This window comes from Pseudophryne corroboree, chromosome 2, assembly GCF_028390025.1.
Source record: "Pseudophryne corroboree isolate aPseCor3 chromosome 2, aPseCor3.hap2, whole genome shotgun sequence".
Lineage (NCBI taxonomy): Eukaryota > Metazoa > Chordata > Amphibia > Anura > Myobatrachidae > Pseudophryne > Pseudophryne corroboree.
The window spans coordinates 1016457711-1016464936 of record NC_086445.1 but is presented as its reverse complement, the minus strand read 5'-3'; positions in this window follow the sequence as shown (position 1 = coordinate 1016464936).

The window sequence follows — 7226 nt, the reverse complement described above, 5'->3', positions numbered from 1 at the left end:
TATATTAGCAGCAGACACAGTACAGTGCGGTAGTTCACGGCTGTGGCTACCTCTGTGTCGGCACTCGGCAGCCCGTCCATAATTGTATATACCACCTAACCGTGGTTTTTTTTTCTTTCTTTATACATACATACTAGTTACGAGTATACTATCTCTTTATCAACCAGTCTATATTAGCAGCAGACACAGTACAGTGCGGTAGTTCACGGCTGTGGCTACCTCTGTGTCGGCACTCGGCAGCCCGTCCATAATTGTATATACCACCTAACCGTGGTTTTTTTTTTCTTTCTTTATACATACATACTAGTTACGAGTATACTATCTCTTTATCAACCAGTCTATATTAGCAGCAGACACAGTACAGTGCGGTAGTTCACGGCTGTGGCTACCTCTGTGTCGGCACTCGGCAGCCCGTCCATAATTGTATATACCACCTAACCGTGGTTTTTTTTTCTTTCTTTATACATACATACTAGTTACGAGTATACTATCTCTTTATCAACCAGTCTATATTAGCAGCAGACACAGTACAGTGCGGTAGTTCACGGCTGTGGCTACCTCTGTGTCGGCACTCGGCAGCCCGTCCATAATTGTATATACCACCTAACCGTGGTTTTTTTTTCTTTCTTTATACATACATACTAGTTACGAGTATACTATCTCTTTATCAACCAGTCTATATATTAGCAGCAGACACAGTACAGTGCGGTAGTTCACGGCTGTGGCTACCTCTGTGTCGGCACTCGGCAGCCCGTCCATAATTGTATATACCACCTAACCGTGGTTTTTTTTTCTTTCTTTATACATACATACTAGTTACGAGTATACTATCTCTTTATCAACCAGTCTATATATTAGCAGCAGACACAGTACAGTGCGGTAGTTCACGGCTGTGGCTACCTCTGTGTCGGCACTCGGCAGCCCGTCCATAATTGTATACTAGTATCCAATCCATCCATCTCCATTGTTTACCTGAGGTGCCTTTTAGTTGTGCCTATTAAAATATGGAGAACAAAAATGTTGAGGTTCCAAAATTAGGGAAAGATCAAGATCCACTTCCACCTCGTGCTGAAGCTGCTGCCACTAGTCATGGCCGAGACGATGAAATGCCAGCAACGTCGTCTGCCAAGGCCGATGCCCAATGTCATAGTACAGAGCATGTCAAATCCAAAACACCAAATATCAGTAAAAAAAGGACTCCAAAACCTAAAATAAAATTGTCGGAGGAGAAGCGTAAACTTGCCAATATGCCATTTACCACACGGAGTGGCAAGGAACGGCTGAGGCCCTGGCCTATGTTCATGGCTAGTGGTTCAGGTTTTTTGGAAGGGACATCCTGCGTGACACTGCAGTGCCACTCCTAGATGGGCCCGGTGTTTGTGTCGGCCACTAGGGTCGCTAATCTTACTCACACAGCTACCTCATTGCGCCTCTTTTTTTCTTTGCGTCATGTGCTGTTTGGGGAGGGTTTTTTGGAAGGGACATCCTGCGTGACACTGCAGTGCCACTCCTAGATGGGCCCGGTGTTTGTGTCGGCCACTAGGGTCGCTTATCTTACTCACACAGCGACCTCGGTGCAAATTTTAGGACTAAAAATAATATTGTGAGGTGTGAGGTATTCAGAATAGACTGAAAATGAGTGTAAATTATGGTTTTTGAGGTTAATAATACTTTGGGATCAAAATGACCCCTAAATTCTATGATTTAAGCTGTTTTTTAGTGTTTTTTGAAAAAAACACCCGAATCCAAAACACACCCGAATCCGACAAAAAAAATTCGGTGAGGTTTTGCCAAAACGCGTTCGAACCCAAAACACGGCCGCGGAACCGAACCCAAAACCAAAACACAAAACCCGAAAAATTTCAGGCGCTCATCTCTACTGCACAGCACTGTCACCTTTTACATTGATTCAGTGTCCATACATTACCCTCCGCAATATCACCCTCTCTATCCGCTACATTAACCATCTCGGGGCTTCCAGGCCGGCAGACCAGGTGCTGTGTTGCGGAGTCAGGGCCTCTGGGGATCTGGGTGTGGCTGTGGCGGGGAGGCACTTCTGTGACATCACCCGCAGAGGAGGCTCTGGGGCTTAGAGAGTATGCGACGCAGGGAGGACTATGAAAGCCTTCCGCTGCGCCGCTTTCATACACATCTATGCCGGTGGCCGCAGCAGCTTTTGTTCCACCTGCGCTGCGGCTAGGAAGAGGGGATTGTTGATGGCGGAGGGGGCAGGTGGACTGCCAGCAGGACATAGGACGCTGCAGTAAAAGGATGTTTTTTCCCCTATCTACAGTGCAGACTTGCTGCAGATGCAGTGGCATACCCTCCAGCTGCACCTTTTTGGCAGGTACAGTCCCTTTTTTTTATGGTCTGTACCGTTTTGTGACTCTCCAAGCTTCCATTGAAAGTATAGGAAAAGGGGCGTGACCACACGGTTGTACCCGTGGCCACGCCCCCTTTTCGAATGTGTATCAATGTTTATGTGTAAAGTGTTGGAGGGTATGTTGCTGCAGATGCAGTGGGCCTATTTTGGGGTGTGGACCTGGAGCTGCAGCTCCATCAGTCCCATTGCTAATCCTGCTCTGGGAAAACACAGCAGGCAAAGGGCAGAGCCTCCCACTGGATGTAACCTGTGTGGGAGGGCGTTTCTCGCCCAATCAGCTGTGGACTGGGTGTGATAGACCTGCCACTAACCCAATGAGAGATGCGTTATACACACAGGCACAAAGTCACAGAGCCGGGCTATTATATAGGAGATATATATATATATATATATATATATATATATATATACACTGCTCAAAAAAATAAAGGGAACACTAAAATAACACATCCTAGATCTGAATGAATGAAATATTCTTATTAAATACTTTGTTCTTTACATAGTTGAATGTGCTGACAACAAAATCACACAAAAATTATCAATGGAAATCAAATTTATTAACCCATGGAGGTCTGGATTTGGAGTCACCCTCAAAACTAAAGTGGAAAAACACACTACAGGCTGATCCAACTTTGATGTAATGTTCTTAAAACAAGTCAAAATGAGGCTCAGAAGTGTTTGTGGCCTCCGCGTGCCTGTATGACCTCCCTACAACGCCTGGGCATGCTCCTGATGAGGTGGCGGATGGTCTCCTGAGGGATCTCCTCCCAGACCTGGACTAAAGCATCCGCCAACTCCTGAACAGTCTGTGATGCAACGTGGCATTGGTGGATGGAGCGAGACATGATGTCCCAGATGTGCTCAATTGGATTCAGGTCTGGGGAACGGGCGGGCCAGTCCATAGCATCAATGCCTTCGTCTTGCAGGAACTGCTGACACACTCCAGCCACATGAGGTCTAGCATTGTCTTGCATTAGGAGGTACCCAGGGCCAACCGCACCAGCATATGGTCTCACAAGGGGTCTGAGGATCTCATCTCGGTACCTAATGGCAGTCAGGCTACCTCTGGCAAGCACATGGAGGGCTGTGCGGCCCCCCAAAGAAATGCCACCCCACACCATTACTGACCCACTGCCAAACCGGTCATGCTGGAGGATGTTGCAGGCAGCAGAACATTCTCCTTGGCGTCTCCAGACTATGTCACGTCTGTCACATGTGCTCAGTGAGAACCTGCTTTCATCTGTGAAGAGCACAGGGCGCCAATGGCGAATTTGCCAATCTTGGTGTTCTCTGGCAAATGCCAAACGTCCTGCACGGTGTTGGGCTGTAAGCACAACCCCCACCTGTAGACGTTGGGCCCTCATACCACCCTTATGGAGTCTGTTTCTTATCGTTTTAGTAGACACATGCACATTTGTGGCTTGCTGGAGGTCATTTTGCAGGGCTCTGGCAGTGCTCCTCCTGTTCCTCCTTGCACAAAGGTGGAGGTAGCGGTCCTGCTGCTGGGTTGTTGCCCTCCTATGGCCTCTTCCACATCTCCTGATGTACTGGCCTGTCTCCTGGTAGCGCCTCCATGCTCTGGACACTACGCTGACAGACACAGCAAACCTTCTTGCCACAGCTCGCATTGATGTGCCATCCTGGATGAGCTGCACTACCTGAGCCACTTGTGTGGGTTGTAGGGAGGTCATACAGGCACGTGGAGGCCACACACACTACTGAGCCTCATTTTGACTTGTTTTAAGGACATTACATCAAAGTTGGATCAGCCTGTAGTGTGTTTTTCCACTTTAATTTTGAGGGTGACTCCAAATCCAGACCTCCATGGGTTAATAAATTTGATTTCCATTGATAATTTTTGTGTGATTTTGTTGTCAGCACATTCAACTATGTAAAGAACAGAGGGGCAGATGTATTAACCTGGAGAAGGCATAAGGAAGTGATAAACCAGTGATATGTGCAAGGTGATAAAGGCAGCAACCAATCAACTCTAATATGTAGATTAACAGTTAGGATCTGATTGGCTGGTTCCTTTATCACCTTGCACATATCACTGGTTTATCACTTCCTTATGCCTTCTCCAGGTTAATACATCTGCCCCAAAGTATTTAATAAGAATATTTCACTCATTCAGATCTAGGATGTGTTATTTTAGTGTTCCCTTTATTTTTTTGAGCAGTGTATATATATATATATATATATATATATATATATTAGAGATGAGCGGGATCGGTTCGTCGAGATCTTCACACCTTGCTCGGTTAACCAGAACGAGGCCGAACGTCATCATCCCGCTGTCGGATTCTCGCGAGATCCGTATTCCATATAAAGAGCCGCGCGTTGCCGCCATTTTCACTCGTGCATTGGAGATTGAGCGGAGAGGACGTGGCTACGTTCTCTGCCTGAAAAGCTCAATATCTGTGCTCAGTGTACTGCAAATACTGTATCTGTGCTCAGTGTGCTGCATTGTGGTGACCACCAGTATATTATAGTAGTACAGTACAGTAGGCCATTGCTGTATCTTGCAGCTCCGTGTCAGACTCAATTCTAGACAGTATCCTGATCAGTGCTCAATATCTGCTGCATTGTTGTGTGACCAGTATATACTATATAGTAGTACAGTGCAGCATTTTTGTGACCACCAGTATATAGTAGTACAGTACAGTAGGCCATTGCTGTATCTTGCAGCTCCGTGTCACTTCAAGTATCCATATCTGTGCTGCATTGTTGTGAGCAGTATATAGTAGTACAGTGCAGCATTTTGGTGACCACCAGTATATATAGTAGTATAGTACAGTAGGCCATTGCTGTATCTTGCAGCTCCGTGTCACTTCAAGTATCCATATCTGTGCTGCATTGTTGTGAGCAGTACATAGTAGTACAGTGCAGCATTTTGTGACCACCAGTATATATAGTAGTGCAGTACAGTAGGCCATTGCTGTATCTTGCAGCTCCGTGTCACTTCAAGTATCCATATCTGTGCTGCATTGTTGTCAGCGGTATATAGTAGTAAAGTGCAGCATTTTGGTGAACACCAGTATATAGTAGCACAGTACAGTACAGTAGGCCATTGCTGTATCTTGCAGCTCTGTGTCACTTCAAGTATCCATATCTGTGCTGCATTGTTGTGAGCAGTATATAGTAGTACAGTGCAGTAGGCCATTGCTATTGATATATTACTGGCATATAATTCAACACATTAAAAAATGGATAACAAAAATGTGGAGGGTAAAACAGGGAATGATCAAGATCCACTTCCACCTAGTGCTGAAGCTGTTGCCACTAGTCTTTGGCAGAGACGATTCAATGCCATCAACATCGTCTGCCAAGGCCGATGCCCAATGTCATAGTAGAGAGCATGTAAAATCAAAAAAACAAAAGTTCAGTAAAATTACCAAAAATCTAAATTAAAAACGTCTGAGGAGAAGTGTAAACTTGCCAATATACCATTTACGACACGGAGTGGCAAGGAACGGCTGAGGCCCTGGCCTGTGTTCATGGCTAGTGGTTCAGCTGTGCGTTCTTCTAAATCCCAAAGGAGAGTCCAATTGTGTCGGTTGCAATGCCTGACCTTCCCAACACTGGACGGGAAGAGGTGGCGCCTTCCACCATTTGCACGCCCCCTGCAAGTGCCGGAAGGAGCACCCACAGTCCATTTCCTGATAGTCAAATTGAAGATGTCACTGTTGAAGTACACCAGGATGAGGATATGGGTGTTGCTGGCGCTGAGGAGGAAATTGACAAGGAGGATTCTGATGGTGAGGTGGTTTGTTTAAGTCAGGAACCCGGGGAGACACCTGTTGTCCGTGTAATGAATATGGCCATTGACATGCCTGGTCAAAATACAAAAATAATCACCTCTTCGGTGTGGAATTATTTTAACTGAAATGCAGACAACAGTTGTCAAGCCGTGTGTTGCATTTGTCAAGCTGTAATAAGTAGGGGTAAGGATGTTAACCACCTAGGAACATCCTCCCTTATACGTCACCTGGAGCGCATTCATCAGAAGTCATTGACAAGTTCAAAAACTTTGGGTGACAGCGGAAGCAGTCCACTGACAACTAAATCCCTTATTCCTCTTGTACCCAAGCTCACAGTGCAAACCACACCACCAACTCCCTCAGTGTCAATTTCCTCCTTAGACAGGAACGCCAATAGTCCTGCAGGCCATGTCACTGGCAAGTCTGATGAGTCCTCTCCTGACTGGGATTCCTCCGATGGATCCTTGAGTGTAACGCCTACTGCTGCTGGTGCTGCTGTTGTTGCTGCTGGGAGTCGATCGTCTTCCCAGAGGGGAAGTCGGAAGACCACTTGTACTACTTCCAGTAAGCAACTGACTGTCCAACAGTCCTTTGCGAGGAAGATGAAATATCACAGCAGTCATCCTGTTGCAAAGCGGATAACTCAGGCCTTGGCAGCTGTGTTGGTGTTAGATGTTCGTCCGGTATACGCCGTTAGTTCACAGGGACTTAGAGAATTTCTTGAGGTAGTGTGTTCCCGGTACCAAATGCCATCTAGGTTCCACTTCTCTAGGCAGGCGATACGAGAATGTACACAGACGTCACAAAAAGAGTCACCAGTGTCCTAAAAAATGCAGTTGTACCCAATGTCCACTTAACCACGGACATGTGGAGCAGGGCAGACTAAGGACTATATGACTGTGACAGCCCACTAGGTACGTGTATTGCCTCCCGCAGCAAAAACAGCAGCGGCGGCACCAGTAGCAGCATCTCGCAAACGCCAACTCATTCCTAGGCAGGCTACGCTTTGTATCAGCGCTTTCCATAAGAGGCACACAGCTAACAACCTCTTACGGAAACTGAGGAACATCATCGCAGAATGG